We start from the raw sequence: 13866 nt of genomic DNA on the forward strand, positions 1-13866 counted from the left end.
TTCCAACACAGTCGCAAGCTCAACCCCTATGCCAACAATAGGGAGACTTTCCGTGGCGGCGAACTGTTTTGGAATCGCGATCAATTCTTAATCTATGAAGACGTTCTCAGATCAAAGAAGAACCTATATGTACTGGTGCAATGGATTGATCTTGATCACTTGAGGAAGGACATGTCTTACTTTGGGGAGGCCATCGCTATGGTGGAACAACTTCAGATTGCGGACATCATCTTGTTTCACCAGGATTTTGATATTTCCATTGTGGCTCACTTCTTTGCTACACTGCACTTTCACCATGATGAGGCTCGTACTATGACTTGGTTGACAAATGGAGTGCAGCTGACTGCTACTTGGAAAGATTTCATGGATCTTCTTCAGGTCAGGGATGAGGGCCTCACTACTCATGTTGGCTTGCGCCCCCATGCCAAGCCTCAAGTTGCTGCAAAGGAGAAGCTGCACCCTTACCTCTCTGTGAAGCACACCCCAGCTGGCGAGGTATCCTATGTCATGAACCCCTTTTTGGATGTGATGCACCGGATTTTTTGCAACACGCTGTTTCTGAGGGTTGGCAACAAGGACCAGGTTCACTCTTACCTGGTAGACATGCTTCTCATGTGTCAGAAAGCGAAGAATCGTCAGTATCAGCCCCTTGATGTTTCTCATGTCATGTGGACTCAGCTCTACTCTGCAGTCATTAACCGTAAGGTCCCAATCTACGGTCCCTACCTGTTGTACTTCATCAAGGCCATTTGGACCAAGACTTTCCCTGGGGCTGAGTTTCTTGCTCCTGATTGGGTCCGCCATGAGCCCATCAAACTGTGTCAGAAGGACAAATGGGCCAACACCTCCTCTCATCCAGCTACCCCAAGGGATTCTGATGACTAGCTGCCTGGCGCTGAGGATGAGGCCCCTCCAGAGGCTCACCGACAGGGTGAGCCTTCCCACACGCCTGCCTCTGCGGAACCATCATGGGCCACACGGCTCATGGACAGGATGAAGATCCTGTTCTACATGCAGGCCAAGGGCCAGTACAGGACACATGTTGCTCAGAAGAAGAGTCGCCAGCGCGACAAATTGATCATGAGGAAGCTTGACCTGCCCTTCTCCGGCGGTTCTAAGCACGAGACCACCCCTGAGGCTGAATGGATGGAGAAGCACCGGTTTCAGTGGGCTGCATCTGAGAAGGACACCGATGATGACTCAGATGAGGAGTATCGTGATGAGGAGGACACCGACTGATGTTTCTACCACCTGGGTCGTAGGGGTCCTCTCTTCCTTTTTGGTGTTCCGATGTCAAAGGGGAGAGAGTGTAGGATGTGCTCGTTCTATAGTTTTTCTGGTTATTTGGTTTGATAAAACTTTGTTGCTTTCGTTCGTTGCTTTTGCTTTATGGTTGAGACTATGAGTCGTCAGACCCTATCATGATGTGAGATATATGTTTTATCTTCCTTATCTTTTGTCTCAGTATTATCAGTTTTATCCATATTATTATTAACCTGTGAGACATAGTCTCTTGTGCCAGTATTCCTTTGCTCACATGCTTTTCCATGCTTCAGTATTCTTCATCTCTCGTACGTATGTAGTAAGCATGGCTTAGTCTATATAATCTAGGGGGAGTGTTCTCTCTGTGGTTAGTTGTTGGTATGCACATACCCAGAGGAAACTAGTCCCCCTGTGATATCTTTGGAGTTTGCATATGCCTTTCTCTATTATTCTGTGGAAATCCAACATTGTCATCAATCCACCAAAAAGGGGGAGATTGTTAGGGCATATTTCTCCTAAGTGGTTTTAGTGATTGATGACAATTGTTGTGAGGACTAATCTTGTGTCCTGAGCATTTCAGAATATTCTCTACTAGGCACAAGATGACTCGACGCCCCTCGGAGGTTCTCGAAGACGGATTTTCTTCTACATTTCTCTTCCTAGTTTGAGTCATAGGAAAGTCTTCTTATCAAGAGGGGGTCTGTGTCGGAAAGGTTTGGGTGGAATCTTCACGCACACACCTCATGCACCCACCCATATTTTGGCTTCAATGGAGCACCAATGTGTTCTCTATGCTTATGCGAAAAAGGGTAAGTTGTAGTACCGCTGGCACAGCGGTAGTACCGCTCTCAGAGCGGTAGTAAAAATTGTACTACCGCTCCAGGAGTAGTACTACCGTCCCAGGTGCGGTAGTAAACTTTTACTACCGCTCCAGGAGCGGTACTACCGCCCGAAGTACGGTAGTAGTTTTTTACTACCGCTCCAAGGGCAGTACTACCGCCCTCAGTGCGGTAGTATTAATTTACTACCGCACCGATGGGCTTTTTTCTCACATACTTTTCCACGGAGGTGGTGGCACGGTAGTATCCCGGTACTACCGTGGTTGGTGAAAAGCTGAGCCGTAGTATCGCTCCCAGGAGCGGTAGTACCGCTCTGGGTAGCGGTAGTACCGCTCCAGGAGCGGTAGTACCGCTCGTGCATTTATGTGGTAGGTGGGTAACGGGTGGATCTCCCCCCTACTATATAAAGGCATCTTCTTCTTCCTAGAGCTTACCTTCAACCCCTCTAAGCTCCATTGTTGCTCCACAAGCTCATTTTAGCCCGATCTCTCTCCCTAGCCAATCAACCTTGTTGATTTTCTAGGGATTGCTTGAGAAGGCCTTGATCTACACTTCCACCAAAGGATATTTGATTCCCCCTACTAATCCCTTGCGGATCTTGTTACTCCTGGGTGTTTGAGCACCCTAGACGGTTGAGGTCACCTCTGAGCCACATTCCATTGTGGTGAATCTCCGTGGTCTTGTTGGGAGCCTCCAAGCTTTGTGTGGAGATTGCCCCAACCTTGTTTGTAAAGGTTCGGTCGCCGCCTTCAAGGGCACCTATAGTGGAATCATGGCACCTTGCATTGTGCGTGGGCGTGAGGAGAATACGGTGGCCCTAGTGGCTTATTGGGGAGCATTGTGCCTCCACACCGCTCCAACGGAGACGTACTTCCTGTCAAAGGGAAGGAACTTCGGTAACACATCCTCGTCTTCATCGGTTCCACTTGTGGTTATCTCTTACCTTTACTTTGTATTTGTTGGTGTTGTAGAGTATCTCCTACGTGCTTCTTTACTCGTTGCTAAGTAGCATCATATAGGTTGTCCTCCTAGTGTCATGTTAGTGAACCTTTATGATTTCTACTCCTCATTTATTTAGAAAAGCTAAAAATTGGTAGTTGCCTATTCACCCCCCCCCCTCTAGTCAACCATATCAATCCTTTCAATCTCCAAACGTCCCCGCTCATCAGATGTCTCCGAAGGTTCTAAAGCACCCAAGCGCAATTTCAAGAAGACTCCTCAGAAGCCCAGGAACACTGTTGACTGGAATACCATGCCACTTGCAGAGTTTCAGCTACGCCGCAAGGTCAACCCCTACAACAGCAATAGGGAATAGTTCCTTGGAGGTGAAATGTTCTGGAATAAATACTTGTTTCTTATTTTTGAAGACGTCATCAAAACAAAGAAGAATATGTATGTTCTTGTGCAATGGATCGATATCAACCATCTAAAAGAAGACATTGCATACTTTGGTGATGCTCTATCCATTGTGGAAGAGCTTCAGATTAAGGAGCTCATCACTTTTCAGCAAGATTTTGAATATGAGGTAGTGGCACACTTCTTCGCTACTGTTCACTTCCACACTGATGATGGCCGCACCATGACCTCGCTGACAAATGGGGAAGTACTGTGTGCTAAGTGGAAGGACTTCATGGATCTTCTGCATGTCCACGATGAGGGGCTTCACCATCTAGTTGGCTTGCGCCCACATGCTAACCCTACAGCTATAGCCAAGGGGAAGTTGCTCCCATACTATATAGTGAAGGAAACCCCATCTGGTGAGGTCTCCTATGTTATGAACCCTTTTCTGGATCTGATGCACCGCATTTTTCGCAACACCCTGTTTCCTAAAGTTGGCAAAAAGGACCATGTCCACTCATACCCGGTAGATATGCTTATCATGTGTCAGAAGGGGCGGACTCGCCCCTCTGGACCACTGGATGTCTCTCATGTTATGTGGAGCGAGTTGTACTCCGCGGCCTTCAACCGTAAGGTCCCAATCTATGGTACTTATCTGTTCTACCTAATCAAGATGACCTGGACCAAGGCATTTCCAGGTGTTGAGTTTCTTGCTCCTAATTGGATTCTTCATGAGCCCATCAAACTGTGCCAGAAGGACAAATGGGCAAACACCTCAACTGCACCTGCTGCCCCTAGGGATTCTAATGAGGATGTGGCTGCTGCTAAGGATGAGGTTGTTCTAGAGTCACGTATGCCTTCCTCTGCCGATCCGTCATGGGCCAAAAATCTCACCAACAAGATGAAGACCTTGTTCTGCATGCAGGCCAAGGGACAGTACAGGACCCATGTGTAAGTGCATCTAGTGCTCTTAGTGATTTTGGTGGTTTGAAGACTTATATGTTAAGTAACTAATGTGTTTATAAGTGTACACGTGCTTTATAAGTCGCTGAGGAATTTGAGTTATACGATGAATATCGACCCCTAAAAATGTATGTCTTCGGTTGAAGAAATTGGTCTTATGCTGAAGACTTTGATCACAAAGAAATTGCGATGAATTTGATATTCCTCATGAAGATATTTAAGATGAGGAATTCGGTGTGTCCTGAAGAAGATCAGTCCGAAGACTATGAAGCGTGAAGATTTATTCTTTTTGTTTCATTTTCTTTACTCTTGAGTCATAGGAACACCGTACTGTTAAAGGGGGTCGAGGTAATACTACGGAATGAATTTCCTCATGATACTCAATCCAAGACTAAACATACTAAAGCCTCAAGTGAGGAATATGAGAGACATGAGGACTTTCACAGTTGAAAGTTTCGACTGTTGCCGCAACATGCGCCACCTCACGATCTTATCCACACTAACGGTCACAATATTTAAGGGCATTTATGTCAAATCATGTCGGGATGCTCCTAGGCTATAAATAGCAACCCCCACAACCACTAGCTGGTTTGCTGCTCCGCGAGAAACTGCCAATTGTCATTTAGAGCAACCCAAATTCCTGAGAGTCTTTGACAGTAAATCATCAACTCAGGAAATACCCCAAACACCAAACCACACACCAAAAACCAAGTGATTGAGCATCACTAAAGAATTTGTTCATGTGTGGAACAGAAGCCTCCTACCTTTGAGGACTGTGCATCCTCCAGACGGTTAGGCATCATGGTCTAGAGCATCCAGCAGTCAATTGTGGATCGCCCGGTGACCGAGTTTGTGAGGGTTTGGAAGTCTGCCCTAAAGACTTACCACGAGTGTTGGGCGAGGACTGTGTGTCCTTAGCTCAAGGAGAATACGGTAGGGACTGTGTGTCCCGGGACGCTGTGTCCTTTCGTTTCAATACCAAGCCGCTCCAAACCAAACGTACGACTGTCACAGCAGTTGGAACTGGGTCATCAACAACTATCTTCATCGTGATACGGGTTCTATTTCTTCAACTCTTTCAATTCCTCAATATTGTATGTTGAAGACTTTCGTTGTCACTGTTTGAAGAATTTGCTGAAGACTTTCTCTGAATTTCCTCAACCTCAAATTCTTCATACCAGTTAATCTTCACTTTCTTATTCTGTGCCTGCATACTGTGCAAACCGATTCTCATAATCTTCGTCAAGTAAATTGTCATTGTAATCATTGCACCTCTGATCCTGTGCTATTTCTGCTGCACATTATTCATCAGTGAGGAATTTCCTCAAAAGGAATTTCCTCAGTGATGAAATTCTAAAAATTGCCTATTCACCCCCCCCCCTCTAGTCGATATAACACACTTTCAATTGGTATCAGAGCAAGGTACTCCCTTGTTCTATGTGATTTTGGTTTAACCACCTGGAGTTTTTGTTATGTCAATTGCAGGTATGATCAAGGTTACTGCAGGATGTCCTACCTTCGAAGGAAAGGACTTTCCCTATTGGAAGACGAAGATGCAGATGCATCTTGAGGCTATTGACAATGATCTCTCATACATTGTGGAACATGGCATTCCCTCCATCGCTGCTACTGTCTCGGCCGCTGATATGAAGAAATTCAAGCAACTTGATTCGCAAGCGAAGAATATCATCTCTGGCCATCTGAGCAAAGGTCAGTATGGCAGAGTGAGTGCTTTGGGCAGAACGAAGCTTATCTGGGATAGGTTGTCCAAAGTCAATGAAGGAATTTCAACTCAGTGTGACTCTCATGTTGATGTTATTTGCAATCTGTTCAATCACTTCAAGAGGCTTGACAATGAAAGCTGCCAAGATACCTTTGACCGCCTCACTGACATCTCAAATGAACTGCAAGCACTGCGAGCTCGAGACATCACTTACCATGAAGTTGTGAAGAAACTGCTGAGATCTCTCGATCCATCATTTCATACACTGGTTCTTATGATTCAAGAAAGAGCAGACTATAAGATGCTTGATCCTGTTGATATACTCGAAAGACTCAATACTCACGAGTCTCAACAGGAAGAAAAGAGAGATCTGTATGGACCAAGTTACACTATACCTCGTGTGCTGAAGGCCAAAGCAATTTCCTCATCTGAAGAAGAAGACCCAGATTGCAGAATTGGTGATCCTGAAGAACTTGGACAAGAGCTTGCAATGCTCGTGAGGAAATTCCAGAAGTTTACAAGGCGTGGCCAGTTTGGTAAATCTTCAAGAAGAGATATGAGGAAATCACAATCTTCATTTGAGGACTACAAGAAAAGAACCTGTCACAAATGCAAGAAATATGGTCACTATATTGCTGATTGTCCTTGCTGGGTGAAGGAATCAAAGAATAAGAAATACAAGGATGAAAGTTGTGATGACTCGAAGAAAAAGAAGAAATCTTCAAAATCCTCATCCTCAAAGTCCTCATCGCACAAGAAAACTAGTTTCAGAAAGGCTCAGGTACTCATTGGCAAGGAAATGGATTCTGAGGAAGAATCTGAGGAATGTGATGAAAATGAAAGTTCTGAAGAAGACTTAGAGTCACGTGTGGCAAGTCTTGCACTGGCTACCACATTCGTCAGCAAGTCAATCTTCAACATTGAAGAAAATGGCAACGCTGTCTACACTGATGACTATGCTGATGACTTCGCTCCAACCTATTGCTTCATGGAAAAAAGTTCGAAGGTACCGAATGGAACTTCCTCCTCTGATTCAAGTAACTGTGAACCTGATGATTGTAAAAAACCCAGTCACAGTAAATTTGCCAACATTGCAACTAAGCAACAAAATGCCATTGAAAAACTTCAAAAACTGCTAGACAGAAGCGATGTCCTCCTGAATGATGAAATGAGTCATACCCAAATCCTCACTAAAGATGTGAAAAGTCTTCAGTCCAGATTTGATAGTATTCAAAATCGTTATGTCACACTCTTGGTTGATCATGAGAAACTTTCCTATGAATTTCTTCAAAGGAAACTTGATCTCGAGAAGTTGAAGATGTCTCATGATGATCTTCGAATGGAAAATGATTCATTACTTGCTCAATAGATCAGCGTCGCTCAGGTTGAATTCACTCCACCATGCATCAAATGCATCGAGCGTGAAACTGCCAATTCTTCACCAGAATCATCAAATGCTTCTATTGCTACAAATTCTTCAACTGCTCATGTGGTAACAAATTCCTCACTTGAGGAAACCACAAGTGTTAGTCACAAAAATGCAGGTCTGAAGGAATTGTATGGGACAAGCATGTACAAAAGTCTCAAAGGGCATCAAACCCTTTGCGATGTTCACAAAAAGCAGATTTTGAACACGAACCACAGGAAAGAAGGAATTGCCTTCGAAAGGAAACTGAATGCTGATGGATCATACTGGAAACCTGAGCAGTATCCCAAAAACTCATGGGTTGCTGCTAAAGGACCTCATGTTGATTCATCCAATCTAACAGGCTTTGCATGTGAATTATCCTATTCCTCAGATGAGTCATTTGACTCCAACTATAAATTTTTCAAAAATCAACCTAGTGAAGTATTTTCTCGATATGTTGGAACTAACTGCAGGAATGGACCACCTCTGAAAAAATCTGAGTCCCCAAAGGTTGCTTGGAAAATCTTCAGGTGAATGTCCTCATGACACCACCAGTTAAGAACATGAACCCCAGATCAAATTCCTCAGGTGGAGCAAAGTCTTCAAGAGGATCAAAATCCTCAACTGGTCAAAACTATGCTCGTACTCGTGTTAATGCTTCTGATATGCAGGGAAATTACAAGGGATATGAATATGAGCATTATACATCAAATCATTATGTTCATAAATCCTCAAAGAACTTATCTACCTATTCATTTGAGTACTCTAACCCCCCTACTATGAAGAGAAGTGCATTAGCTTCAATGCCACCTTTCTCATATGGTGCTCGGAGGATGATGAACCCTTTTCCACCCCTTTAGACGTAGGTGGTGAAGAAATTGAACTAATCACTTCTGCAGGTCAGGTCTCCAGATGAAAATCATTATCTGAAGAATTTACTGGAGACCTGAGGAAAATGCTTGATTGGACGCAAGCTAAAATTGATGAAATCAAAACATTTCACATGTCCTCAAATTTACTGTTTATGATGAAATTCTTATCTGAGAAATTGATAACATATTCTTCAAGTCTGAAGCATATGAGGTGGTAATATGTACTAATTCATCTGTAGGATGACAAACCCAAGTGTACTGAGTGGGTTCTTGATAGTGGTTGCACAAACCACATGACTGGTGATAGAAGCTTGTTGATGAATATGACACTGACTCCATCACCACTGAAGCAAATCTCTTATGCTGACAAAGGTAAAAGAAAGGTATTGGGACTTGGCAAAGTGGCTATTTCCAAGGGCAGACACATGGACAAAGTGATGCTTGTCGAATCCCTTGGGTTTAAACTCATGTCAGTCTCAATGCTTTGTGAACTTGATATGGTTGTTATCTTTGGAAAATATAGATGTGTAGTCATCATGGAATCTGACATATCCAAATTCTTTGAAGGCTTTAGGAGAGGAGATTTGTACATTGTTGATTTTTTCCACAGGTCCTCAACCAGCCACATGCTTACTAGCAAAAACCTCAGAAGGTTGGCTATGGCATCGAAGACTTGGTCATGCAGGCATGAGGAATTTGCACACACTGGCGAAGAAAAAGCATGTCATTGGCATCGAATCCGTCAAATTTCTCAAGGGCCACCTCTGCGGTGCTTGTGAGTCTGGAAAAATGACCAGATCCAAATACCCCTCGAAGACTATCATGACCAATACTCGTCCGTTAGAATTGCTTCACATGGATCTATTTGGACCTACTCATTATGCCACTCTAACCAATGCAGCATCCTTATATGGCTTTGTCATTGTTGGTGACTATTCTCGATATACTTGGGTGCATATTATTATGTATAAAACTGAAGTGCATGAAGTCTTCAAACGATTTTTCTCAAGGGCTTCGACGAACTTCGGCGTCAAAATCAAACACATCAGGAGTGATAACAGGACAGAATTCAAAAATACTGGTCTTGATGAACTTGGTATTACTCACGAATTATCTACTCGTTATACTCCTCAACATAAGTCATTGAACGCAAGAGGACTCTGGTTAAAATGGCACGGACCATGCTTGAAGAATATCAGACTCCTCGTCGTTTCTGGCCTAAAGCTATCAACACTGCTTGCCACATCATCAACAGGGTATATCTTCACAAATTCTTCAAGAAAACCTCATATGAACTCCTCACTGACAAGAAACCCAACGTAAGTTATTTCAAAGTCTTCGGTGCAAGATGCTGGATTAGAGATACTCACCATAGCTCAAAATTTGCGCCTAAAGCACATGAAGGTTTTATGCTTGGTTACAGAAAGGACTCGCACACCTACAGAGTCTTCAACACCTATCACAACAAGGTTGTTGAAACTGTAGATGTGTGGTTCGATGAAACTAATGGCTCGCAAAGAGAGCAATTGCCTCCTATGCCAGATAAATTATCTCTTGAGGAAGCAATCAAGTTCAAAGCTACTGAAGACATTGTTCCTACTCAGGAAATTGTTGAAGAAATTGTCCCCAACACTAATGAAATTCAAGAAGGTGCTCATGAGGTGATTGCTCCAGAGGAAATTCCTCAGCCCAGACAAAATCCTCAGTCAGCTCATCCAAGGATTGCAAATGAAATAGAACTTGACAAAATCCTCGATGACATCAACGAGCCAGGTCCTCTCACTCGCTCAAAAGGTTCACATTTAGTAAACTTTTTTGGGCATTCCTCCTTTGTGTGTATCACAGAACCCTCAAAAGTTGTTGATGCTTCCATGGAACCTGAGTGGATTCAAGCCATGCAAGACGAACTTCTTCAATTCAAGCTAAATGATGTGTGGGAACTTGTCAAACGACCAGATCCTCGCAAGCACAATATCATCGGCACCACGTGGATTTTCCAAAACAAGCAAGATGAGGATGGTCAAGTGGTGAGGAATAAGGCACGACTTGTAGCCCAAGGCTACACACAGGTTGAAGGAATCAATTTCGATGAAACTTTTGCACATGTTGCTAGACTTGAAGCAATTCGAATTCTACTTGCTTATGCTAATCATCATAACATTACTCTATATCAAATGTATGTGAAAAGTGCATTCCTCAATGGTAAGCTTGAGGAAGAAGTATATGTTTCTCAGCCCCCAGGTTTTGAGGATCTGAAGCATCCAGATAAAGTATTCAGACTCAAAAAGGCACTCTATGGCCTCAAGCAAGCCCTTCGGGCGTGCTATGATACATTAAAGGAATTCCTCATGAAGAAAGGCTTCAAACCTGGTTCACTCGATCCAACTCTTTTCACTAAATCCTATGATAATGAGTTATTTGTGTGCCAAATATATGTCAATGACATTATCTTTGGATGTACTCACAAACGTTACAGTGATAAATTTGCTTACATGATGAGTGAAGAATATCAAATGTCTATGATGGGGGAGCTGAAATTCTTCTTAGGTCTTCAAATTCGTCAACAACGCAATGGCATCTTCATATCACAGGAGAAATACCTCAAGGATGTTCTAATGAAATTCGACATGCATGAATGCAAAGGCGTCAAGACTCCCATGCCTAACAACGGCCACCTCTGCACTGACGAAAATGGTAAAGATTTCGATCAGCAGGTATGTAGCTCGATGATTGGCTCTTTATTCTATCTATGTGCATCTAGGCGAGATATAATGCTTAGTGTTTGCATGTGTGCTTGTTTTCAAGAAAAACTGAAGGAATCACACCATAAGGCTGTGAAGCATATTCTTTTATACTTAGCTCACACACCAACACTAGGATTATGGTACCCCAAGGGCTCAAATCTTCATCTCATTGGATATTCTGATTCTGATTATGCTGGTGACCGTGTGGATCGCAAGTCAACATCACGCACATGCCATTTCCTCGGAAGATCATTAGTCTGCTGGTCCTCAAAGAAGCAGAACTGTGTTTCTCTCTCCACTGCCGAAGCTGAGTATACTGCTGCTGGATCCTGGTGTGCCCAATTGCTATGGGTGAAGCAAACCCTCAAAGACTATGGCATCAACATGAAGAATGTGCCTCTCTACTTCGACAATGAGAGTGCAATCAAGATCGCCTACAACCCAGTACAACACTCGAAGAGTAAGCACATCCAGATTCGTCATCATTTTCTTCGGTACCATGTCCTCTAGGGCAATATCATCATTGAGCATGTGAAGACTCACAATCAACTAGCGGATATTTTCACTAAGCCCTTGGATGAGAGAAGGTTTTGCAAGTTGAGGTGTGAGATAAATATCTTAGAGTCTTCAAATGTTTCGTGAAAGCATGCACACATCCTAACAATTATGCAAAATTGATGACATAGAAGTGCAACACATGAAGAATCGATTTTATTCAATCAATGAAGAATATCACTCTTAGTGTGAGGAAATTAATGAAGAATTTGGTTCCAAGGGGCCTACGACAATTGTACGCGGCGCCTAAAATCATCATCCTTATACGTTTTTTGGTTTCAATACCAAGCCGCTCCAAACCAGATGTATGACTGTCACATCACTTGGAACTGGGTAATCAACAAATGTCTTCATCATGATACGGGTTCTATTTCTTCAACACTTTCAATTCCTCAATATTGTATGTTGAAGACTATCGGTGTCACTGTTTGAAGAATTTGCTGAAGACTTTCTCTGAATTACTTCAACCTCAAATTCTTCATACCAGTTAATCTTCACATGCTTATTCTGTGCGTGCATACTGTGCAAACCGATTCTCATAATCTTCATCAAGTAAATTGTTGTTGTAATCGTTGCACCTCTGATCCTGTGCTATTTCCACTGCACATAATTCATCAGTGAGGAATTTCCTCACCAATGAAATTCTATAAATCGCCTATTCAAACCCCCCCCCTCTAGTGGATATAACGCGCTTTCACCATGTCACTCAGAAGGAGAGTCGTCGGCGTGACAAGATAATCATGAGGAAGCTTGCTGTGCACATCTCTAGTGGATCTGAGCGAGAGATCACCTCGGAAGCTGAGTGGATGCAGAAGAACAATCTGCACTGGGTTGTGTCTGACTAGGACTCTGACGAGGAGACCGATGATTTCTCAAATGAGGAGTATGTTCAGGAGGAGACCGAAGACCGATGGCTATGTTCTCTCCAAGTTCGAGCTACCACCTATGTCGTAGGTATCCTCTGTGCCTTTTTGGTGTCCTGATGCCAAAGGGGGAGAGAGTGTAGGATTTGCTCGTTTTCTTGTTTTCATGGTTGTTTTGGTTCGTTGAACTTTAGTTGCTTTCGCTGGTTGTCTTTGCTTTATGCGTGAAACTATGAGACGTCAGACTTTATCATATGGTGTGAGACATATCCTATATCTTCCCTATCCTTTTTCTCAATATTATCTTTTTTATTAATAGCTAGCGAGTCTTATTATATTGTGCCTTTATCTTCATGCTCACATGCTATGCCTTGCTTCCATATATAATTATCTACTCTTTTATGTTGCAAGGTTGCTTAGTCTATAAAATCTAGGGGGGTGCTTTGTCCTTGGTTGTGTATTGGTATGCACACACCCACGGGGAGCGTGTCTCTAGTTTATAGATTTTGGGATGTGCATATGCTTTCTCTATATCCTTTATGTGCAAATCTTGTATTGTCATCAATCCACCAAAAAGGGGGAGATTGTTAGGGCATATTTCTCCATAAGTGGCTTTAGTGATTGATGACAATGCATGTGCGGACTAATCGTGTGCATTCAGCATTTCAGATGATTCATATCTAGGTACAAGACGATTCGATGCCCCTAGAAATTTCTCGAAAACGGTTGCTTTCTATGTTTCTCCTTGGTGGATTTGAGTCATAGGAAAGCCATACTATTAAGAGGGGGTCCGCGTCGGAAAGGTTTGGGTGGAATCATCACGTACACATTTAGTGCACCACCTTTTCCCTAGCTACAATGGATCTCCATACCCATCTTTAATGTTTATGCAAAAGGGCCAGCAGTAGTATCGATGGTGTGAGCGGTAGTACCGCTCTCAGAGCGGTAGTATTTTTTTACTACCGCTCCATGACAGGTACTATCGCCCTCAGAGCAGTAATATTTTTTACTACCACTCCAACGGACTTTTTTTTGCATACTTTTCCACCTGCGGTAGTAGGCACAGTAGTAATTTATTACTACCGTGGTTGGTGAGATGCAGAGCGGTAGTACCGCTCATAGCAACGGTAGTATCGCTTGGCTATTGCTGTGGTGGGTGGGTAACGGTTGGATCTTACCCCCCCCCCCACTATATAAAGCTGTCTTCTTCTTCGACGAGGTCACCTTTAACCTCTCCAAGCTCCATTGTTGCTCCATAAGTTTATTCTTGCACGATCTCTCTCCCTAGCCAATCAAAC

The sequence above is a fragment of the Hordeum vulgare genome, chromosome 1H, assembly GCF_904849725.1.
Source record: "Hordeum vulgare subsp. vulgare chromosome 1H, MorexV3_pseudomolecules_assembly, whole genome shotgun sequence".
Lineage (NCBI taxonomy): Eukaryota > Viridiplantae > Streptophyta > Magnoliopsida > Poales > Poaceae > Hordeum > Hordeum vulgare.